Raw genomic sequence first — 26045 nt, 5'->3', positions numbered from 1 at the left:
TTGCTTGTTAGTCCTGGATAAGAAACCTCGCTTGTTAGTCCTGGATTTGGTCAAGACAACTGGACGGGCTTGGGGGTGTTGCAGGAGGCATCGACTTTGAATCCCAGCTCCAGGGCTCTCTAGCTGTGCAAACTTAGGCAAGTAAATCTCTTGGAACCTCAGATTCCACATCTGTAAAATAGGAACCATAATTCTCAGTCTATGAGATAATAGGGTTATGGGTACCCAGCACTGTGGGCAGGTCTGGTCCAGAGTAAGACCTCAGGGATTACTTCCTCTCCCCGTCGTAGAGCAGGGATTCCACCTTGAAACTACCTTTTAACTCTAAATATTTACTTTTCTGAGATGAAATCATCCAAAACCAATCTACCTGCACTTCATTATAAAATATCAACGGATGCGTAAATGTAATACAAAGAAAGACTAAGAGGAAAACAGTTTAGTTTAAAATATTATACATTTAAAAATGTAAAGACTTATTTTGGTAGATGAAACAATAAAAAAAAGTTGCTTGAACTCACCAGAAATGAAAATATCTGAATTTAAGAGACAGGATGTCAGAAGCCATTTCATTCAAAAACTACATTGAAATGAAAGGGCAGATATTCAGGGAAACAGAGGCATGCAGATCAGTGTTAAGTTAAACCGGGCCATTTGCACATGACAAGAGAAAGAGGGTGGTAATAAGCATGTGGGTAAGAGTCCACGTTTAAGTGAAGACAAGGATGCTCAAGAAGAATGGCCAACTATCGAAGTGAAGAAATGAGGGACTTAGACTCTCCCAGGTGAGGATGCAGATAACTCAGTGGGGGTGCTTCCGGTTGCCTTCTGTTCTGAGCTACTTTGGGTGGCGTTTCTCTCTCACAACGTAATGAGGACCATCCCAGACAGCTACCACGTGTCCTCGCTAACAATAATAATAATAAGTAAAATATGAACAACAGAAAAATTAGCCAATCAGCACTTACATTTTCTTTTCCACTTTATTTTACTATCGATGGATCACATTTTGGTCGTACCTCAGCTCCAGTTCAGGGCAGCAAGTCAGTACTTCAGTAATTTCAAGACAATGCCTTTATTCAGCTTGGGATTCCCTCTCTGTGTGGAACTTTCATTGAATGACTAGTATTTTCAGGGAAGTGCTTGTAAACGCTCTTCGGTACTGTTTTGTGCTAAGGAATGACCGGTTGGCATCTCTGGAGGTTCAGTCTGTGGTCCTACAACGGCGATGTGGGGTCTGAGACGATTCTCCCCTGGGAGGGACTCTTGTGTCACTCTTCTCACCAAGTGTCGCAGCTCCGTAAATTCCCAAACTCGATTTTCTGTGCCTTAGAACACTGAGGGTGGGGGTGGGGTCGAGGAGGAGAGGGAATTCGCTTTGGTCCCTTTCCTCCCCAGTACTTTATGGTTCTATAAAGTGTGGGAATGAGAAGGAAAATAGCTACCTAATAGTGCAATATACATTTCCTAAAGCTGACAGTGGAGAATTTAATAAACTGAGCCAACAAGGTTTATAATATACCCTCCAAATTATAGAGGGACAGAAGCATGGTAGCCTCTCTCCCTGCGTGAGAGGAAACCAGTTGTCACTTCACTGTGTTTCTCTGAAAGGCTTCTTTCTGTGGTTTTGTGATTTGATCATCCTCATATTTTGACCCAAGTAAGTATATTGTCAATGTAAGTCCTTTTAAAGGAGCTGTACACTATTCTTATCATCCGTAATTCTCCATAGTTAAGTAAAAAAACATCTTAAAGCCGGTAGGAGACACTCACCTTCGCAGTAAATGAAGTGTTGCATACTCATACCTTCATGGAAATCCCTCCACCTTCTGATTGTATCTTTACATCAAAATATCCAGACTGTGATTTGACTTCAAGAGTTGCTCCACAGATTAGGATTTTAGGATTCCAGGTGAATTTGCTCTAGAGTGATTTAGTTACTTACAGATGTCGAGTCATTTGTACGGTAAAATCCTATCTTGGAATAATTCATAAAGTTCCGTGTTTATTTTTCATTGTCTCAGCATATCTGATTTGTTGTGAAACTCAAATTTCTTGGCAAAAATATAAATCTCATTATAAGTGTGCATTGAAGTAAATATGACAGCCCTGTTTCTCATTATGTGCATGTGCTGTGTAAAGATATTAGCCATAAAATTTGGTGAATGTCCTCTAGGGGTTTTCAAATTTTAGTATGTTTCAAATAACTTGCAGAATAGCATTTGTTTATGGTTTTTCACGTGTGTAGGAAATAATAAATACAGCTGACAGTCATGTACATGGTGAATTAAACTGAAGTTACATGATATATACAAAGTGTCACTTTTTTTCTTTTGAAATGAGCTTAAAATGAATTTAGCATGTCAAAAACAATATTTCAAAATGTACATTTTTAGCTAAACCTTTAAGACTTTTAGAAAATATTTTGGTAGGTGTTAAATAGCATTATTACTTTTTTTCTTAGGTAGTAAGTTTCATACCAAATTTGGTATGAAATTGGAAGTATTGTCTATAGAATTTCAAAAGTACTTCTAGCAAGACTTAGATTGTACATTTACTAGATTTTTTAAAAATAGAAAGGCAAGAAAACAGAATTTCAATAGATTATGTAATTTATAAAATTGTCAATAAAAAGGATCAGTATTCCATTTATTGAATGCCCATTGAATTATAATAATCTGCTGTGAGCTATTTTGGAGTTTAAAGTTTGGGAAACAATGTAATCTCTAATTTCTAGAACTCACTAAATCACTCTCAAGGAAAAGGTCCATTACAAAATGCGAATTGTTTCTAGTTTAAATACGTAATATTAAAAAATACATAATATGGATGATCTATCATAGCTATAAAATTGTATAACTTTATGATACTTTATCTTCCCTCAGCTGAGAGTTTTTCTTTTTCATTTTAAAAAGCTCACCCTCTTTAGATGGATGTCACAGGAAAGAAAACCTGACACTATTTTTAGTCAATTATCCAAATCAAAATTAGATCAATGAGACATGATGACAGCAGCCCAGTTGAAAGAATTGATAAACTATCAGTGGACCATCTCCAAACTCTGCCCGCAAAACTTCTGAATGCAAAAGCTTAGTGGGGGAAGTGGCTTAATGGGGAAGACAGAGCAATCAACTCCTTGGCCCCTGCTGTGTGCGGATAAATTAAGAAGATGCTTTATCCAAAGGGTGGGTGAGAACTTCATTAAACCAAAAGTAACTTATCCTGTAGCATAAACACTGATTCTGGAAGCTGTCTTCCTCTGCCCTTCTCCCTCCGTGTATGTACTGGTAGAGACGTGAACAAGGATACTTATGGTCAAGTTTGACGCCTCGTAAAAAACCTGGTAACTGACACCTAGTTAAAATTCAAGGGCAGTTCCTTCTTTTTTTTTAATTTCTTCTTTTTTTTCCCCACTTAAACAAAAGTGCCATAGTCTAAATTTAAAAAATAGTCAGAGAATTCAAATGTTTTTGCTAGATATTTCAGACATTATTCAGAGCAGGCTAGTAAGAGTCAGGAGAACCTGCATGTGCATCTTGGCTCAGGCAGCACTGGAGAGCCCTGTTAATTTACTCAACATTCATTTATTAAGTAAATATTATGTATCAGAGTTTGCATTTGATATGATACAACGCCAAATCAATGATTTCTCCTCTTTCAGGTTAGTTATTTTTTTTTCTGAGTATCAGATGACACCAGTGTACAATGTGAATCCTAATTCCTCCACTTTATTAAATAAAATAATTATATAAAGTCTTGCCTCAAAACTAGTACCTAACTTCAGTTATTATTAGAATAAAAAAAAATTTCACCAAACTAGAAACTGGTCTATTATTCATTTCTGTTTTTCAGTTATTAATGTTGAAATGAAACCTGAAGAACAAATATTATGTAACAAGTTCACGTGGTACTCAACTTATCTTTAGTAGCAACTTGACTTATTTAACCCTTTTATCGAACCCTTTTACCTAAACAGATTTACAGCCAATTTGACTTTCACTGTTCCCAGTGATTATGCTTATTGAAGAACCATCTCATTCTTTAAAGGCAGCCTAACCAGTGTGAGATCCAGGACCTGCATTACAGATCAGAGTAATGCAGAAAAAAAAAATGTAACTCAGCATTCGGGAGAAAAACATTCCATCAAGCATGATCAAATGGTTACGGCCATATGCAATTTTTTTTGAAGATTTTGCTCCAAATGCCTTTATAGAGATGTATACTTTGGCTTTAGTTGGCTGTATTTCTTGACTTCAGAAATGCATCCATTTACATGGTTTGTAAAATGCTTAAATGCTTAAATATTGAAAGAAAACTTGAACAAAAATTTTTATACTTATACCAAGCAATCCGTGAATCAGCCAGTCTGTTTCCCTCTAAGAAATTAGGTACGAATATCTGCTCACTCTGTGTATTCAGCATTGTGTTGGAGTTCATAGCCAGTAAAACAAGTCAGGAGAAATAAAGACACAAAGATTAAAAAAAAAAAAAAAAAAGAAGCCAAACATTCTTTATTTGCAGACAACATTAGCATGTGCAAAATCATTTAAAAATTTTTATACAATCACTAACAGAAAAATTAGTGGATTTAGTAAAGTCACATGATAACTAGATCAGTATAAAATAATAATTGTATTTTTATATCCTGGCATCAAGCAATTGGCAAATAAAAGTTTAAAACAGTATTAACTATAGTATCAAAAATAAATTTAACAAGATATATATGAGACCTCTGTACTAAAAAGTATAAAACAATAGCTGGAATAAATTAAGGAGATTTAAACAAATGAAGGAATAGCCTGACTTCAGGGAAATCTCAGTATTTTCAAGATGACCCCAACTTGAGTTATATGTTCAATGTTAGGACAGTTGAAATACCAACAGTCTTTAAAAAAAATTCTAAATTGAGAAACTGCTTTTGAAATGTATATGGAAACGGAAAAGACCTAGCATAGCCAAAAGGATGCTGGAAAAAGAACGAAGATGGAAGACTTGTATTGTCTAATTTGGGATTCAGTATAAAGTTACAAAGAGCAAGACAATTCAAGGACAAGTGCTTTAAGAACTGACAAAAAGAGCAATGGAACAGCATAGAGATGCTGAAATAAACCCACAGGATTGCACTCAAAAGGATTTTTGACAAAGGTGCCAAGGAGGAAGGGAAACTCAGTGGGAAAAGATAATATTCTCAACAAATGGCACTGAAGCAACTGGATAACCACGTAGCAAAAATGAACTTCAAATCCTACCTCACACAGCACACACATTAATGGATAAATTAGAGTCGGGTCATGCGATTAAAAAAGTTAAAATTATAATGCTTCTAGGTAAAAATAGATATAATATAGATATAAAATAGACACAATACAAAACAGACACATACAATATCTTAAAGACCCTGGAAGAACTAAGTTAACTCACTCTGTGTATCTATATATACGTATAGGTATATAAATGTATGTGTATATGTAAACGCTGTCACTTTATCTCAGTGTGAATGAATAGTCTAAATCCCCCTTCGCTACTGATTAAAACATATGTGTTGATAAGAGTGAGACTAATGTGTCTAGAGTAGAATTTTTTAAATGAAATGATCAACAGGTGGAATTTTGAAATTATTCTTCTACAAAAGAGATTTCCTTTCCTTTTACGTTTTGATGATTGTTTCATATACATATATGTATGAAAGAGAGAGATGGAAAGGGGGAGTGGAGAGGGGAGGGACGGAAGGAAGGAGGGAAGGGTGTTTGGGTGTGAGTGGCCCATAGTAGCTTTTAGTAGGTTGTCATTTTACTATATTCTTAGTTTGTCGGAATATCAGCAACCATTATGCAATACCACTGTCCTTTTCTTGGCTTCTGCCAACATTTCAATTGATTACAAAGCTTTAGGAACACACTGCCACAAGAAATAAAAAAAAAAAGTGGAGGCTCCTCTTGACAGACTATGTGAAACTCAAAATGCCCTAAAAGTCATCTAGGAGCAAGAACAGAACAAACATTGAACAGGTATCAGCGGTCAAGGATGAAAACAATATTCTCTCCATCATGTCGTATTTTCCATATTTTTCATTTTATAAAACATATAAAGCAGTCTGATTTTTGGAAATAAGCTAAAAAACCAAATGATATCATAGCTATTAAAGGACCTGTAGTGAACAGAGTACGCTGGGAAAATTAGCCACACATCGTTCCCATAAATACCATGCTATTAATATCTCCTAGAGAGAGGTTCCCAACACTTCGTCTGCTCATGCATATTTGCCCCAAAATAGTTCCGTGTGACAGCACGCTAAGATTTGTTCTCTCTGTTATTTCTACACACCTATTTGTTAAACCTTTTCCTGAGTTGTGTGAAATTACAAAATGCAATTAGAAGGAAAAGAGATAGGGAACACAAAGTTATTTGTAATTTATTTATCAATTTCTACGGAAGTATGGCAGCAAAGTCACCATAAGCATATGTGATTCTGTAGATGTTTCTATGGGGTAATAATAGGACAGGGAAATATTTTTTTTAAATGATATAAATAACCTGGAGGTCTGGATCTGGAGAACACCTCCCGAATTTTTAAAAGCACTAGCTAATGTGACAGCTTAAAAAGACTGAGTGATTTAGTTCAAAATAACTATCGATCTATCATCTGTCTCAATTAGTTATATTTTATAAGGTATAAAAGATTATTTAAAAACTTTTCTTAGTTATATAATTTTCAGTAGTTCCCCCCATACTTTCAATACCAGGAAAGCACATTTGATAACAGTATGCTTTCCAAATTTAAAGGACTTTGCTTATAATTTATTTATTCTAGTCTTCCCAATATTTCTTCTGATTTGAATTTTTATAGCCCTCAAGTTCAATATAAGACATGTTTTTAAATTGTTCTGTGAGGTAGTTATTTATAGTATTTAAGATAGAGCTATGAACGTCCAAACACTGATATTTCATTGCCCCAGAACAAGAAATTACAGAAGTGCAGCCAGGCGAGTCCGCTGGAAGATGTTAGCTGGCCCCAGGCGGAAGGGTGGGAGGGCCGAGTGGGTGATCTGGGAGGGCTTCCGGTGATACCTACCTACTTGTGTGGTAGGAGGAGCTTTAAAGGTCTTGAGAGCCTAGAGCTTGTCAGCTGAGCACCTAGAGCATCAGGAGACAGAAATCTCATTCTTACCACTGGTGGATCTATAACTGGGTTCACCAAGATAAATCACCAAGATTTTCATGCTGGACACTGGAACCTCTGACTTCTAGACCTAAACCCTGTTAGAGTGATGGAGGAGGTTTTTGTTTGATTTTGCTTTTGAAATAGGCTCTGTAGTCTTTGCAAAAAGTTCCATGTATGTACATGTTCTAGGACTTGGTTAATGTTTACTACTTCCGAACATTAACAGGTTTGCTGCAACAGTGTAATTAACAATCGCTTTTAACGTTATTTTGAATTTTGGTTATAGATTTTTATACAGTATTTAATAAAAATGCATCTCTGGCCCTTAATTCATTGCGGAATCTACATTAAATGCTCAATAAACAGCCCTTGTAATTACGATAGTGATTTGTTTTCTGATATTTTTCTGAGCCTTTCTAGGTATCTAAATCAAGTTCACAAGTGGGTTAATTTGTTTTATTTTTGTTGGGAAAATTGCACCATGCAGCCCTCACTTAAATAAATGATAAGATGGTGTTATTATTCCATTGTGTATTTAATACAGAAAGAACAAAATCTGTACTTTCTTTGTGTTAAATCAAAATATATTGAAAACATACCAGCTGTGGTGTAGATTCTGTGTCTCTGCTTTAGTTCTAAAGGAGGGCTGTTTAAGTTTAAATTCATCTCTCACTTTGGGTTTAAATTTAAATTGAAAACTGTTTGTAGCACTTTCCTCCAAATAGTTTCTGACAGAAAATTCCTTTCTTAGTCCCTTGCCACTGAAGTGGTTTTCAAGTGTTGCAAATCTGCCCTACTATCTGTTGCCTTTCCTCTTGAACACAATGAACGCTGGAGTTGGCATTCTGGAAAGGAAAAGTGGGTTACTGAAGATTGGACAGAATCCAAGCCTCAGACAGAGGGAGATGGAAAAACAGAACTGCGTACCCCTGAGCCCTGAACAATGTAGTGTGGTCTTAAACACAAAAGTAGTGTTTATAATATAATCTTGCTTCCTTCCTTCCCAATTTCAAGCCGGACACCTAGTACGAAATACGTGCTCAGTAAATATAAATGAGATTAGATTTGCATTTTGAGTTTATTTTCAGGGTAGTATGCAGTGCAAAAGGGCAAAAGAGCACTGCTTACCCAAGTCAAAGCTTTCTCGTACATGTGCATTTCAAGTCAGAGAGCTGATCCCTGCTCCATTAAGAAGGTTATAATCCAGGTTATGCACGTGCTTTTGACGAATGTCAGGTTTTCTTGTCTTTTCCTGCTGGGGAATTGAGTGGAGGGAATTTGGGACAGGGCCTTGATTCTCATACAATTATATTTTGTAGACAGTATATTAGGTAAAATGTGAACGTTTCCCAGTAAATTAGATGATGTCGAAAGATTGCATAGAGACTGTTATTCACAAGAACCTCCTCTCAAATAAACTGCACCCAGAATTTTGTACCATTTGTTTGGTATATTCTGAACATTCTAGAATCTGTTTCTGAAATCTCATGTGTGTTGTCTATTTAAATGGGAGTATGTAAAATGGTATGTTTGACTTTTAGGAGAGGAGTGTATTCTCTGTGACACCTAGTTCAGTATCTACCAAGTGCAAAGTTTCAATAAAATGATAGCTGATTGAATTTTTATAGCCATAAGCTAAATGAATGGATATAGAGCCGGAAAAAAAAAAATTACGTGAACCAGCTGAGTGCAAGTTTTCCTTTGAGACAATTCAGAATCCGGAAAAAGACAGGAACAGCCTTCTGTGTCAGAGACAGGAGGCCAGTAATGTTAACCACATGAGGGTGTCACTTGGCTTATCAATCTAATGCAGATAACATTCCTAGTATTTACTTGTATTGAATTCTTTTCTCAGAATGTAAGTAGACGTGAAGGAAAAGCAGGATTCTGGGAGAAAGGAGAGACAGTGCCTGTTCATGAAATCTAACTTAAAGGGGCTCGGAGAGAACAGAAAATTGCAGATTTCGACAAGCAAGACATTGATCACAGATGGAAAAAAATGCTCTAAGTTTAATTAACACTGATTTCATGTCACTTTCCATAATTTTTATTTTGGAGACAGTCTACCCAGGAAGATAACTTTCTATTTCTACCTCCTCTTCCTCCTTCTCTGCTGAAAATGGTGGCTGAATGATAAGCATCCAATAAATGCGAGCTGAGTTTCTCTCTCTTCTCTCCCTAAGTACATACTGTATTAAATCAGATTATGTGCATTTAGCATAATGTCTCCTAAATGTTAGTTATTATAATTTTTATAAAAGCTATCATCACTACTGATTCTGAACAGTCCAAGGCTTTTAAATATCTACTTAAGCTTCATAAACTCATTAGGATTCCATGATTGACTACAAAGTGTCCCGTGTGATTTGAGAAAGAAGAATGGAGACCCCTCCCCTCCAGCTTCCAACTTCTACTCCACCCTTCAGACAGTTAATGACACAGAATTTGCTTTATTCCTCTGAGGTTGCCGTTGAGTGGACGTGTTCTTTGGCATCCCTTGCTTGACTGTATCAGGTAATGAATATTAATGAGATTTATTAACCCCTTACTCTCCTCAGATGCATTCAGTTTCTCTTTCAAGTGAGTTCCTTAACCATCTCCATCACCACTGCCAGCTCCCTTCTGTCTAATGATTATTTACATGGCTATTTTTGGCTTTAGCTCGTTTCCTTCAAAAGTGAAGAAGAAGAAAGCTCATTATAACTGGACGTATCTGAAGCAGGGCTTAGCTTTGAGATTGCTTTTGTTTTTACTGTGAGTTTGGAGCAACATAGAATAAAACTGCTTGGTGGTGTCCCGAGGCTCTCAGGGTTATGCCTTGCTTGCCCTCATAAACACACATCGAGGGGTGAGAAAACGAAACAGAACTCCAGGTGTGTTTTCTGTTTCCACACAAGAGCCATTCTCGGGGCACTTAAGTGTGACTGTGGGACTCACACTGGCATTTCCCAGAGTCTGAACCTTCTGTGCTGGGATCAGCACCGTGAGGGTTACTGCAAGTGCTCCCTAGAGTTAGGTATTCCAAATCGCTCTATGGCCTCTTTATAAAGGAAACACATCCAAAGGAAAAGCGAGAAACGGTAGAATTTTGGAATGAGTTTAAACACTGAGGCATAGCATAAATAGAAAAGTTCAAAAAGAAATTCTGTAGCCTCTTGGAACGTTTCATAAGGGGCACTGATGTGGTCAGACTCGGATTTGAATCCCTGCTCTAAGGATCTTGATACACATGAACTTGAGTAAGTTATTTGTCTCTTCCTCAATTACATGTTTTATGTTTTATCAGCTATAATTCACGAATAAGTAAATATTAAACCAATTACTACAATGAATAGAAAGCACAAAGCTTGATATTTAAGTCAAAGTGTTTAGGTAGGTGCTTCTGGAATTTCATTCCAGAACATTCTGAACACAGCTTCTGAATGGAATTCAGTTTGCTTGGCAGTTTTTAAATGTCCTTGCGGGGAGGTGGTGTCCTGGAAATCTGGGGAGCTGCAGGGTGGCAAGGCCAGGCATGACCCAGTCAAGCTGAAACGCGGTGAGGATGGGGGTACCGGCCGCCCCGTAATCTCGGCTTCCGGACTCAACATCAGCACCCAGCTCTGAGGAGACTGGCAGAAAAGAAAAACAAACAAATCTCTGTGGGAAGAAGTGAGTATTCTCCGATCCCAGGCAGCAGGGCTTGGAGGAGAGAGCAGGGACTTCCTCAGTACCTGTCAGGAAAGCTGCATCTAGGGACAAGTCTGGTTCAAGGTCACCCAGACTTGGCTAGGGTCAAAGGATGGTGCCGACAGGAAATGAGACCTCTGAGATATGATCCTTATGGTATCTCTCTGTCAAGTCACATGGCTCCAAAATGGACCGTTGACCTCCGTTCCCAGAGGGTAACTGCCATCCTGGGATCTCCCTTCACAACCATCCTGGGAGTTCCCTGTTTCTCTTGTGTTAAATCTTCTCTTCCCTGTAGCCTATGCCTTCATCTTCTGTCTGGCTGATTTGTTTCGGTGGCACAAATTCTTCAGCAAACTCCTAAGAAATGTGTTTTTTTGAAACCAGATTTTTGATACCTTCCTTGTCTGAGAGTATCTTTATTATACCCTCACATTTGTTGAATACGGAATTCTAAGGTGGAAATACTTTCTCGTCATGATTTTGAAGACAGTGTCCCCTTGGCTTCTAGCTTACAGTGCTGCTTTCGAGAAGTCTAAATCCACTTTGATTCCTGGTCCCTGTGTATACGATTTGTATTTCATGGCTGGAAATTTGGAGAAACTTCTCTTTGTCCACAAGGCAGACATTTTCGATCTTGAAACTTTTGTAATTGGGTCAGTGAACTGAATTATACCTTTAATGATTTCTTCTTTGTTTCCTGATCTCTCTTCATCACTATTATTAGGGCTAATTCTGGATTAATCCTCCCCCCTACTTTTTTTTTTTTCAGTCTTCCTCTATCTTCCACTCCTTTAACTAACTGCTCTCCTTTTTGAAATTTTTTTTCATTGTAATCTTTCAAACTGAGATTGATTTTCAGCTTTATTTCCAAGAGATGTTTTAGCGTTGAATATTCGTCTTTTATAACGTCTTGTTTCATGGGTACAAAAGCGTCTCAAAGCTCTCAAAGGAGATTATAGTAGTTTTTTAGTAGGTTTTTTTGAAATACCTACAACTTCCTTTTAAAAAAAATCTACTCGTCTCTATTTAGAGGGAGAGACTTTTCTCAGCTATCTAGTGATCTTTGCTTGTCAGCTTTCATTTAATTGCAAGAGATTAAAAAGCTGATTAGAAGCTCTTAGCATATGGGTGGGACTTGGTATTATTTTCTGTCTCAGATATGTTCGCCTTGCCATTTTGTGGGGACTTGGTCTTTCTTCTGGGAACGGTCAGATTTCAACGAGAGGACGCCCTTTCATTCTCTTGTCTGGAAGGCACAGGCCCGACTGTCAACATCCTGGGGACCGAGAGTGGAAAGAGACCTGGCACTCAGCATTTGAATAAGAAGCTTAAGAATCTTATACACTGATGCATGGGAATCTAAAAACAAAAAAATGATACAAATTCTATTTATGAACCAAAAACAGACTCACGGACGTAGAAAACAAACTACGGTTACCAGAGGGGAAAGGCGGGGAGGGATAAATTAGGGGTTGCGGATTAACAAAGACACACTACTATACATAAAATAGATAAACAACAAGGACCTGCTGTACAACACAGGGAACGATATTTCAATTCTTTGCAAGAACGTATAATGAAAGAGAATCTGAAAAGAAAAAAAGTATATATGTATGTCTATCTATAACGTTAGTATACCTGAAACTAACGTTGTAAATCAACTACACTTCAATAAAAAATTAAAAAGAATAGTAAAAACAATCCCCAAAACATTAAAAAAAAAAAAAAAAAGAGTCTTATGTACTAATGCATGGGCTTGTCTAGTTCCTCTGTTTCTGGAATACGACCACCATCCGCACTTGCTGGTGATGCTTCAGTTTTCCCCTGTCCAGAAACCTTCCAAACACCAGCTCCTGTGAGCAAGAGTGCTCGGTAGCGCAGACGCAGTGTCTTAATTCCACCTGCTTATTAAACATCTAACGCCCAAACATTCTTTCTTGAACCCCACACTCACAGCTGTTTTTCTTCTCACTGACTTCTGGGGACTAGGTACCGCCAGTTCCCGGCCATGGTGGGGACTACGTGGTTCACATAAGGATGCTATTCAGCTTTTCCGGTTGCTGAATTTGGTTCTTTATGCAACAGTCCATATGGGTTAGTTGGATGGATTATTAAATAACATTGAGAACAAGTCAAACTTTGAGCAATGAAAGCATCAGAAAACAGGCCATCTGATAATTAATATAAAACTGGATGGGAGGCTCAGGGAGTTATTAAATTTGAATCTAAAATGAGCTCGTCTGACCTGGATCTCAGAAGACATATTGTGCTTTCCAGGTGTGCATCTTGAGGAACTTGGAGGATTTGGATAGTTTGAACCCAAAACCAGATACTGCTCGATGATTCTTAGCTGAATTTTGCTCTGAGTTTTGTGGTTGCCCTAAAATCCCAATACAAAGGCAAAACCCAGGAGTGTGAAACCAGATCAAGCAAAATATGAGACTGTTCCTATGAAAACTCTGTGACCTGAGACCACGAAGGATCCCTTGACGCTAATTACGATGTGGTCTCACTCCACAAATGTGGGGAGGTCATGTGATCTCTTTGTTTCTGGCACCTGTTACATCTTTATTAAATCTAGCACATGTTCTCAAGTCGGTCTCCAATTATAGAAGACATTTTTAATACAATGTATTGATTCATCAAACTCACAATTTTAATAACGTGCTATAAAGAAATGTTAAGCAAGGCATGTATTATGTGCTCCAGTTTCTAGCTGTAAACACACACACTGATGACAAGAGCTTTCACTTTCGAGGACGGTGTTAGAGAAACTTGCCGAATGAAAGCAGTCGTGATAATTTTTTTTCAAATAAAAAAAGAAACTAACAAAAACAAAACATATTTTTTAAAGGAGCAACTATTTTCAGTGTTTCGGGAAGAAGACTTAAATAATTATGAACACATTATCGAAGATTTGATCAGATTACATAAACATAGTGTGGACGAATGAAATTCGTGGTTTTATGCAAATGGAGAAAAATTAGTGAGAATAGATAATTATATTAAAATGCATCAATACTGTCTTCTATAACATACAACTCATTCTGCAAATTGTTTTAAGTACAGTTCTATTAATCACCATAAAATAGAGCAATGTTATTTAACTTTTGTATTACCGATTTCTCATTCCCCAAGAGGAATATATCCATTTAAGAATCAGAGGTTTTATCAGCCTGGAATATGTCTTTAAATATCAATATAGCTAGTGGAAACAAAATTAGACATTGGGATTCTAAGTTATCATTGTTTATTTGAATTTGTTTAAAGAAGATAGGGAAAAAGGAATATGTCATTTGAAATAGTACTATTTTGAAGTACTGGGCAGGACTCATTGAAGAAGACGTGGTTGAGGGGGAGGGTGTAGCTCAGTGGTAGAGTGCGCGCCTAGCATGCACGAGGTCCTGGGTTCTATCCCCAGTACCTCCATTTGAAAAAAGTAAAAATAAATAAATAAAACTGATTGCCTCTCCCCCCCAAAAAAAGAAAATTAAAAATAAAAGCATAAATCAGGAGTAACCCTCAACCAATGCCAGATGAGAATTTTGGATACAGACTCTCAGTTCCTTGTTCTTGAGTTATGTAACTCTGAAGTGGCTCACAGTCTCCTTCAGGTGGTAGGAAATGTGTAGATGTGATCAGAGAAATGATTAGAAATTGAAATGCTTAGAAACAGAATCAACATTTCTAAAGTTTAAATGTGTGGGGAGAGAGAAATATAAGGAGGCAGAAAAAAGTGAATAAATGATTGAATGGTAAATCAACTATATTTCAATTAAAAAAAAAGAAAAAATGGGTGGGGGGTGGTTTGGCTGAGTTGGATTAACGGGGTCTGCATTTACTCTCCCTCTTGAGGAAAAAAAAAAAAAAAAAAAAAAAAGAACCAGAACCAGAATCAGGCATATATTCCGAAATTCTTATGATCACTCATTTCTCAGGCATGTTGACCACCTACTGTGTGCCGGAGATGGAGGTAGAAGTTGAGGGTACAGTAATAAGCCAACCAAAGGTGTGGCTGCTGTCAATCTTAAAATCTCCTGCCAGAGGCAGTCAACAGTCCGCACATCTTAGGAAACAAATGTGGGCCACCAGTGGCCACTTGCGGTCCTCGCAGAACAGATAAATGAGGTCCCCTGATACTAGTCTTAGAGCATAGAGGTAAGACATCCATATACATCTTTTTACTCCTCATCTTAAATCCCTGTAAAACCGTGTAATAGTGTCTCTAATAACTTGATGTGGTGTTAAGTACAATCACATTTCTCTGTGGTCTCCTTTCTTGTACCAAACTTCACTGATGCAACCCATTTGGCAGGGAAAAAAAAAACGTAGAGTTTGCTTTTGTTTCAAAATGATGGATTTAACCACAGATTGAACTTGAGTGAACTCTATAAAAAGGTATCAGACCCGTTTAAAATTTAAAGCAGTTAATTTGAGAAAGACATTTATTTGTTTGTTCAGCTACAGAAATTCTTAGATCCTTTATATTATGCAAACTGTCTTAAACGCTCTTGGTTTTTTCCCCCCATAGGGAAATTCTGAACACATTTAGTATAATCTCAAGTTTTCTAGTTTTCTTTTCTTTCCATTAAGTATAATTTTTTTTTCTAGACAAGATGTTTCTGAAATTCTCCAGAATGAGCACAGAATACACTAAAAATGAGATATGAAAAAAATCGTTTCTTAGTATATAAATAAAAACATGAAAACCCCAATATTGATAAACTGAGGGTGAGTGGTTTCACTTTGATATGAGTAACGGGCGAGGTGGCTCTAAATTATGACCGAAGCAAGTGAGAATGGATTTCAGGCTTGGGGAAGAGCTATTAAGGGGATAATAGACTTTTGATGTCTGTCTTTTCACAGTAGCACAATAGCTAATTCCCGTGACTCCTGACCTCTTAGTGTCTCCGAACCAAGCATCAGCATTAATCTGCGGCTCATCTGTCACCCACCACATTTGGGAACCCTGGTCTCTGTTTTCAATTATCAGTCATTAGAGAAGGCACTGAGCAATTTCAGAAGAAAACTCACAAAACCTTTGACCTGTTTTTGTCAGATAACCACAACTATTCGCTGCAGATAAACTATCATTTCATTGTATTCAAGATAGAAAGGAAGGTTCTTTGCCGGTCTGTCACTTACTACAACCTCTACCACCTTCAGGTGATAAAAATGAATGATTTTTGTCATTCTAAGTGAAGCAAACCAGAAAGAGAAAGAAAAATACCATATGATATCACTCATATGTAGAATCTGAAAAAAAAAAGGAAAAAGAAAAAAGAAAAAAAGAGGACACTAATGAACTCATCTACAAAACAGAAACAGACTCACAGACATAGTAAACAATCTTATGGTTACCAGGGGAAAGGGGGTGGGAAGGGATAAATTTGGGAGTTTGAGATTTGCAAATATTAACTACCATACATAAAAATAGATAAAAACCAAATTTCTTCTGTATAGCACTTGGAACTATATTCAATATCTTGTAATACCCTTTAATGAAAAAGAATATGAAAATGAATATATGCATGTCTATGCATGACCGGGACACTGTGCTGTACACCAGAAATTGACATATTGTAACGGACTGTACTTCAATTTAAAAAAAAAAATGGAGGGTTTTATTTTACTGATGGGGCAGAATTCACGAGGTCATTCAGTGAAATCTGGTGAGATTGGGATGGTTGACCTCTAGTTGCCAGGCATTCTGCTTCCCCACAGATTTTTCCACTAAAGAAACCATGAAATAAATATTTACCAAGAAGTGGTTATCAGACAGTTGTGTTTTTACACTGACTTCTTATAAGTAAACACAAACTTTTCTCAAATATTTGTATACAGTGGAACCAAAATCCAGTATTTACATACTAAGTATATTCACTCATCATTAAGTAATCATTTTTTATTATATACAATGAATTAGTCAGGTACCATCCTCTGTATTAATTTAAATTAACTTTTGAAGTTTCATATTTATATTCAATCCACAAAAGATGAGTATTTGTTTTAAATTCCAGTTAATGATTTCCAGTATAAAAATATCTAAAATAAAGACAATAACAAAATATTTTCTATACCTCAGGATGCAGTGTTGTTTTCAGGGATAAAAATGACCAAGTGACTTTCAGACTTCTTTAAAGAGGAAGTGTGTCAGAATCAGCTAATTTGATTGGGTTCAGGAGCAATATATGAACGTCAGAATATATGCCACTGTGTTATCTACCTTATAGGTGCGAAATATGTAAACAAGGTATCGAGTAAATACAGTTATTTTCTAACTACCCACTGTTGTAAAAACCTAGCCTGAAGTTTTTAACTCCACCATAACAGAATTTAAAAAAAAGACAATCATAGTAATCACCTTTATTTACCTACATTTCAGATAAAGAAATTGACATTTGATAATCAGAACGGCTGTATTTTAGGCCAGGTAGCAATTTTGCACAATTAAACTTTTCTTGACCACTTACTGTATAAAAAGTCGTGGTTGTGATATATGTAGAAATACAAAGATAAGAAACAAAACAAAAGCATAGATATTCTTCTGAAGTATCTTACTCATGAGGTAAACATAAGGTGACATAATAATTGTAATGCAAATGGAAAGTAGTTAATAGGACAGCTACTTTTGAGAACGTGCTCTGTTCCAGACGCGCTGTGGTTCTCTCCCTCAAATATTATTTAACCTTTACAGCGCACTGTGGAGTAAGCCTTTTATGATCTACCTCATCTTAAAGAAAGAGAAATAAAGGCATAAGGATGTTGAGTAACTTTTCTAATGTCACATTCTTTTACTGGCTTAGGGAACTAAGATTGAATGTAAGTTTCATGTTAAATCCAACTCTTAACTGTGGTCCGATAATGACATCTCCATGTTCAAGAGAGAAGTGGAGAAAAAAGTGCAGTGGGAGCCCCAGCAGGAGAAACCAGTTTGGGGAAGAATTTTCAAAGTAGTCTGGGATTCTTCAGAACTGGAGGTTTTAAGCAGAAGGGGGACTTAGACCTCTGAGCCTGGGGGAAGCATCTCAGCTGGAGGAAAAGGGTACTTGAAATCATCAAGTTAGGAAAGGGAGACAGCCACTGAGGGATCATTCATTCATTCAGCTTTCAAAACTTTTTGAGTGTTGACTATGGGTTCCTTGTGTTGGGTGATACTGATTTAAAAAAAAAAAAAGTTTCTCCCTGTAGCTGTTAGAATATAGAGGGCATTGATGGGATGGGAATCCAGGAAAATGTTGTTCGCGTCCCAGGAAACCCTTGCTGTCCTCGTATTTCCAGTACTGATCATGACGCCACCGACCCTGCCGTTTGCAAGGACAGAGAAGGCTTTACCATGTGCTGCCTGAGCCCTAAGCTCTCCCATCTCTTTTCATCTATGTCAACTCCTTTCTCCACTTGGTGATAAGTCTTCAGGACCGAGTCCAATATGACCCTCCCGTGGAAGCCTACTGCCTCTCTTATTCTGTCTTACATTACACGCGTGCCCCCCCAAGCCCCAGTGGAATGGTGCCACCACGATACTTTTCCATCTCTGTCTTTCTCATCCTGAGCTCCTGTCTCATTGCTTCTTTAATCTCCTTCACTATTAGGGTTTGGCTCAGAGCGGTTATCTGATGAATATTTGGGGCTTGGGTGAGTGTAGGGGTAGCCCAGTAGCTATTTTTAGGATAAGGAGGATGAGCTTATATGGAAGGTGAGAAAGAGAAAAAGCAGCTCTCTGACAGCCAGGAGTGGGTGGGGCAGAGGGAGAAACAACAACAATTTGAACTATATTAACTTTATGAAATCAATAGTGACTTAATGTATTGCTGTCGTTGTTTAATTATTACTCAGTATATCAGTTTTCATACCAACCCTTGCTCTGTAGAACTGTAGGATTCCAGTAACCCCTGAGGGCTGGCTGCTGAGACCATCCATCCAATCTGAGGAGGAGTCCGTGTTCCTCCCAGTTCCAAAGCTCTCTGTATACAATATTTAATTCTTTGGGTCCCTAAATTGCTTATATTTTTTTTAGGACAAAATAACATACCAATATTAGTTCATCCACTACATTTTGTAAACAACAAAACTGTAAGCATTGTATTTTAAATTGATTCAGGAAATCAATGTGTTTAGCGCTCATATTATAAACACTGAAATTATTTAACCATCTCACCTTTCCTTTTCGAGATTTTTTTTTTTTTTTGCTTCCTTGTAAAACTGTATTCATGAAGCATTTATGAGTACAGGTTAAGAGTATTTCAACCGTGGAACATTTGAAAGTCAACTGAGTTTGTCCTTTGAAACAAACCATTCAGGGGGACAGTTTCCCCTTTTTCAAGTCACACATGGCTGTCATATTAAGAGGCTCTTAGAGTTTCTGGAATCTGGAGTTTACCACACTCTCTGGGATGGTTAGCCTTTCAAAGAAACGTATACATGTGCATTCACTGACCAATGAATAGGCCTTCCTAGGACCGAGTTTGTTTCTCAGTGGACTAGTCAGCAAAGGATGCCTTGCAAAGATGTATCTTGGTAGTCACATGATATCTTTGCTTTTTTTTTTTCTTTCACTTTAAAATGTTACAGAGATAAGTAATAATTCTATGAGTAATCTCCTAATGATTTTTTGCACTCAGCAGCGAACAATGATCTGTATTCTTTCAACAGCTGGCCAGGCTCCTGGGAGAATGCTATCTTCGCCTTACAGCTACTGTATCTATTTGTATCTTCCAAGTTACAGCCCTTGTGTGGGAGATTAAGACTGATTGCCCATGGATGGGTGTCCTTAAAACTGCAGATAAATCACTAAGAAGATAAAACTGCAATCCTCTGTTAATTAGTTCTCGTCTTCCAACATTGTAGACAGGCAAATATCTAGTCAGGATGTTTCTATCCAATTTCTTTTAATGATAAAGTCACTCTGAGAGGTGCCTGTTTGGGGGGAAAAAAAGAGAGTGCAGTCAGTCACTAACTTCTGTTAAATTACATCTCAACAGTAAAAGTCTTCAGGGGCGTCTTGTCTTTAAACACAAGAAGCACTAATCTTTGCAGAACTTGGGCAATTTAGAGCATTTAGAGTGTCGTTTGGTGCTTATAGAAAAGCAATCCTGTTTCTCCTCACTCTCAGCCCATTACTCATGGAATGTTAATCTTTTGATTCATATTTTACCTTTTGTAGGCTTTGATGGTGCTGCTTTTTAAAACCAAACCGTAAAAATAAATTCATTCTCTGGTTCTGTCAGCATAGATGAATCTCCATTGTTCTAGGTGGTTCGTAGACAGAAATGTGTAGAATACACAAAAACCTGCTTCCTGGAAGCAGAAGGGTGTGCCCTCCCCACCATCATTACGATCCTGTTTTGAGTGGTAAGCTGGGTGATTTTGCTGAATTTTCTGATGGTTTATTTGCTGCGGGTTGGTGTGTATGTCTAGACAGTAGAGCAACTCTTAATTTTTGCAGAGAGCACTGTGGGCAACCATCAGCTCAAATACCTCAGTCAGCCCTATGTTGGGCGGGTTTAATTTATCATGATGGTCACTGGTTTACATGCAGTGATCTTCAGAACAAGCATGTGGCATCAGTGGCGCCGTGGGAGAAGAGCATCCGTGACACATGGCATCTGTGACACATTTGTTTGGCTGCTTGTAAAAAACACAGCCTGTGGGTCTTGTTTAGGCACCGAAACAGTAGCCTGGGCAGGTCGTTGTGTTGTCTTTAAATACAATCTTCAAACGTGAATCCGTTGCTACCGGATGTGTGTTTTCAATCTAGCTACAGAACTCTCTTTTCCACTTCACAAGAGAGAAACGGGGTCTATGGTGTGGGACAAAGAAACGGTCCCCGCTAGAGAGAGGTGTTACCATCTTGCCCTCGACCTGTTTTTAACGTTCATGTCGTTTCATCCCCTGTGATGTGTCTGGGTCTGGCTGGAGTGAGCTAACCCTTCTGCTTGTTTTGTTTTGTTTTGCTTTATCTGTTTTGTCTGGTAATTAAGAGATCTTTTCTATCACCAAATAGGAATATAAACATGGTTTTTTAATGCAGTCTTGTGCAGATTTTAATCTGGTAACAGATATTATTAGAAATGATCATAAAGAGATTTAGAAACCCGTGGTATTTTGTTGATGTTACATTTAAAGGTGAGAATGAATTAGAAGATTCAAGTATTTAATACATTATGAATAACCCCCACTAATAGTATACCTTTTAAAGATTTTTTTCTACTTGTTTATTTGCTTTTCTTTTCAGCTTCCCAAGCAATTGACAATTGCAAGGGGTTACAGAGCACTGTGATAAGTAGAGAAACACAATATATTTAATATATTTACCAAAATCATCACAGTAGGAACAAGGCAAAGCTAGCTCCTATAAAAAGCTTACATTTAAGGAATATACAGTGTGTGTGCGTGTGTTCTCTTTAATCTGTCTTGGGAGTGTTGCTTGGGGTAGTGGGTCTGATGGGCAAAGTTTGGCGTATGGCGGGGTTTGTCTGGTGAGTTACACTTATTTTAAGATACGGTTGTAGGCGAAGGAAGACCTTGCGTACTAACACCGATATTGTATGATGCTAATTCAGGTGGTGAAGACAGTCACTTGCTGATTCATAAACATTTCCTTAGGTGGGTAGTTGAGTCAGTATAAGCAAGTGAATATAATATGACATTTGCGACAATAAAGATCAGAGGAAGTGAGTTCTAGAAAAATGAACAGAATCCAGAATGACTGGCACCCGCTATGGGCAGGAGTGTCAGGGAGGAGAACGTGAACATTGAAAGGTCAACTCCCCTGAGGGATAATTAGTTCAAACAAAGGAACAAAACTACATCCAGGAAAGACAAACGCATGCATGGGGCTGTGTTGTTGAGGGCTTGAGGCATGGAAACCCCCACCGTGGGTGGAAGTCTGTTCGCTCCCAAAGATAGGCTGTGTGTGGGCTCTTGGGCACATTCCAGAAACTCTCGTATGTAAGTTAAGTTGTGAGGATTAAATAAAACCTGTGCCCCGAGGATGAGAGTTAAGTATGTTATCCTGCCCTCAGGATGCTGCTGAGGGCAAAGACAGATCCAGCTCTTGCCCCATTCACAGTCTTCCATTCAGCCTCTTCGGATCAGGCGCTGTACGGTGTTAAGCACTCACCCGCCCTGGCCCTTGCAGCCATTTCTCTATGTTGCTGTGCGGTGCTGATAAACCTCGTTTGATATCCAGTTGACCCTCGAACAACACGGGTGCAGCTGCATGGGTCTACTTATTTGTGGACTTTTTTTTTTTTCAATAAATAATATGTTGGAAAAAAATTTTTGGAAATTTGCAACAATTTGGAAAAAAAAAAACTCAGAGATGAACCGCGTCCCCTGGAAATACCAAAAAAAAATTTTTTTTTAAGTTAGATATGTGATGAATGCATAAGGTATATGTAGATAGACATGTAATATACAAAAGATGTGTTTAATCAATGTGTTTACGTTATTGGTAAGGCTTCCGATCAACAGTAGGCTATGAGTAAGTAGCTACGTTTTTGGAGAATCAAAATTATATGCAGATTTTCGACTGTGCCAGGCGGTCAGTTCCCCTGGCCCTCACATTGTTCCAGGGTTAACTGCACGAACAATGAACTAGTCTCTAAGTAGGATGTCATTATGTAGGTGGTAGGGAAATTAAGCAAAGATTTATAATGAGCTTTAGAAGACAGACATCTGTTACCGCCTGGCTGTCATCACCCAATTTCTTATTCTTAAGTCAGGGATATTAATATTTGACACCTCCCTAGCAGTGCTCTTTGAGGTAACTGAGATTACCGTGTGAATAGTTTTGAGTATCATTAGGAGTGCAAGGCTATATAAATACCAGTTTTATTCCATTACTCACTCCAACATGTCCCATGGAATTTACCAGTGCAATTATAATTCAAAGCAGTGGGATCTGGGACTCTGAATCACTGGACACAAATCTGCACTGCAGCTTTATTCTGTGTGGTATATTTAATATAAAATTTTATGAAACCCTTTGAAAATTTGCCCCCTTAAGGGGTTAGGTTAAATAGCCTGGATTAGAAAACTGAAATTTTATAATAACAGCTGAAATTCTAGCTTCCCACTTTATTACACTAACATCTCACAGGGGATTCCAGAACAGTAGATGACTTTACATAATACACGAATTCAGTACTCGTCTGCGCTACCCAGGTGCATGCCGTGGGCTGGGTCCTGACAAACTCATGCCGAAGCCCTTATTTCCAAGACTACAGTTATTCTTGTCTAAATTTCAAATATAAAATTGATATAAAATTGATCGTTCGTGAAAAATTGGAAAATGAGTGTTATCACTTAGAACTTTGGATATTGACTTTCTGAATCGAGAAAATGTCTTTTTGAATGACTGGCTAGTGTTGTGGTATAGAGTACGGAACCCCTCAAGCAGAGCTGGGGACCACGCCACTTAGTGAAACACACGGACATTTTGCAGCAAAGCCATGCTTATAAAGTGGGATAAACAGGGACTTGAAAATCACCTCAAATGAGTTAATTTCCACTCCTTCTGCCAAATGAACTTGAAGCCAAATTTTTCAGTTTTCAGAGATTTTTGGGTTTGGGACTTATGAATGCAAGATTTCAGATCTTTATGAAAGCATAAATTCTTATTAAATTAGGACAAAGTAACAGTCTCTGAGCAGAAGCAGCAGTGTATCCTGGAGTTTGAGAACCATCGCTTGGTTGGCATCCAATGCCTGGGTTCAAATTCTTTGGCAAGGTGTCTCTTTTCTACACTTCGTCAGTTTCCTCATCTTCAAAACGAGGGTGATAACAAAGCAGACCTCCTAGGTTGTTATGAAGTGTAATATGTTAAGATTAATAAAATGCTTAGAACAGTGCTATTTAAATACTGTTTCATAATGTCATCTACTTCCTTTAAATTGGGTTCAGAAAAGAACATGTTTTCAGTGAATTAAAGGAAGTTCTCTGTAAACAAGAGCTGCAGCTAGCTTCAATATTCATACGTACACTCTAGTTACTGGGTATCCAGTTTGTAGATATTTTCTGCCCCTTACACCTCCCTCTCACATGGCTCAATTGGGAGAATGGACCAACGGAGATGGAGACCCAGCGTTAGCCGTCTGCACTACCGCCAGCCGAAGTTTAGACAGAAAACAGGTTTAAATTATGGACCAAAGTAGGATCCTAAAAATGGAGTCATCTTCCTTACTTAGGGAAAAGTTAATTAATCATCTCCCCGGGAATGGATTGGGACCGAGATAATGATATTTAAATAAAACAAAACTTCATGAGTCTTGTGAGGTGGTGTTGGTGTAAGCCAGCCAGCCCAAGAACACCATTCTTGCCAAGTCCGTGGGATGAAAATGTCTCCTGGGGTGGCTTACATTTCTTTTCTGCAGCTTCTTACTCTCCTAAACCACCTCCTACTCCTGCAGGGAAAAGAAACCAATTATTTTGAAGGATGAAGGCAAGGAATTGTAGGCCCCTTTGTCGTGAGCATCCTCTCAGACATGGAACCCCATCTGGCGCTGGAGCTTAGGGTCTAGCAGCCTCAGTTCCCCAGAATCACTCCTGGATGATAACTGTCTTCTCTCTCCCTTAATCTTGGCTCTCCTCTAATTTTGGATCCCAAGTTTCATGTATTTCTAGCAATGTTAGTATAATTTCAATAAACCTCCTAAAGATATTTTTGTATCTTAATCCAACTTTTGGACATTATAAATCTTTCATATAACATATTTTAAAAATCTTCTTGTAACAAAAGTTTAGCGATGGAACATCACTGGATACATTTACAAAACATTAATTTAAGTTATAATCGTGAGACATGGGGAACACAGTCCTTTGCAGTGGATTTTTTTGTAACCTCTCTCATATTATCTGACATATATGAGATTTTGAGAAACCTACCAATGCTGAGAAACTTAACTCCATCAAATTGTTACCAAGTCCAGACTAGTTCTGCTCGCTGCACGACAGGCCGATACATCAGGAAACGAGGTGTTGGGGCAAGGAATGATGACTTCATTCAGAAAGCTGGCAGACTAAGTTGGGGGACGAATGTCCTGGAGAACCATCTTCCCCAAGTCAGAATTCAGGCTCCTTTTATACTAAAAAGGGGAGGGGGTGTGGTTGGTTGTTGCAAAACTTCTTGGTGTCGAAATCCTTTGTTCTTGCGGCTGTCCACGCAGGTCAGGTCATGGTGTCCCTCTAAACCTCCAACAAAACAAATGTTATATTCTATTCTGCAACTTTTTATTTCTATATGAATGGAAAAGTGTTATACCTTTAAAGGTCAGGCCCTTGAGAATGGGGTCTTCTGTCTGTTTCAGGCTCTAGGCAACATTCTTTTATAAAAGGTGCAGAACCAGCATGACTCAGCACAGGAGCCCAGGGTTAGAACCAAAGGAACAGATCTAATATGGAGTCAGATTTGTTCTTCCCTTTTATAAAATGGTGAGGTATTCATGACTAAAAATGAGCCCTTTCAATAGGTAGCTCCTCCAGAAAGCTTTTGGTACCCAGCATAGACTATATCAAACAATACACTCTCTTACAAAGCCAGATGATGTAATGCGATGCCTGACACTTACTGTCCTGAATTCTCCCACATTCCTCAATATTCCCAAGAAGAGAAATTCTCTGACCTCATTTGGTAGAAAGGTTACTGAAGGGAGAAATACGTTCCCCTCTCAATCCTGTGTGAGAACAGACAGAGGTCATTGGGAGGTTGGATGCCGTACCCCAGATGCAAAGTTGTACTCAATAGTCTATAAGAACTTTTTTTTTTCTTTTTGTTTTTTTTAAAGAAGAGCATTTTGTTTGCAAAAAGGAGGAAACAAAACCTCTTCTGGGGAAGACATTTTCAAAATCATCTTTCTCATGAAAATGACTTTGTTTTATTTACTTGACCTCTACAATTTCATAAACACAGTCCCACTGAGCCTGCAGTTCCTTCCTTCTTTCCTCCCTTGGCTGTGCTAAATCTCACCGCTGACTTCACCTGGAACTCCAGAGTATTTCTGTCACAGAGTCCTAATTCCTGTATGAACCCTCCTCTGTTCTGGTACTTGATACATACTAGTAATAACTTTACAACCTTCCCTTTTAAAAACATTTTTGGATAACCTTTCCATTGAGGAGCCAGGAATTTGTAGAAAACCACAGAGGTTCTATTGCTTTTGAACTCGAGGCTGTTGGTTTGTGGAATTTCCTTCAACTGGAAACACGTCTG

At 38.0% G+C, this 26045-nt stretch overlaps 1 protein-coding gene across 1 annotated transcript in view; it reads left to right on the top strand.

Moving 5' to 3' along the window:
• BMP5 (bone morphogenetic protein 5) overlaps window positions 1-26045 on the top strand; it is a 109545-nt gene that overhangs the window by 26723 nt on the left and 56777 nt on the right. The window lies entirely within an intron of this gene.

The sequence above is a fragment of the Camelus dromedarius genome, chromosome 19 (assembly GCF_036321535.1).
Source record: "Camelus dromedarius isolate mCamDro1 chromosome 19, mCamDro1.pat, whole genome shotgun sequence".
Taxonomy (NCBI): Eukaryota; Metazoa; Chordata; class Mammalia; order Artiodactyla; family Camelidae; genus Camelus; species Camelus dromedarius.
Note: the sequence above shows the minus strand (reverse complement) of the source record. Positions and strands in the feature narration are given on the sequence as shown.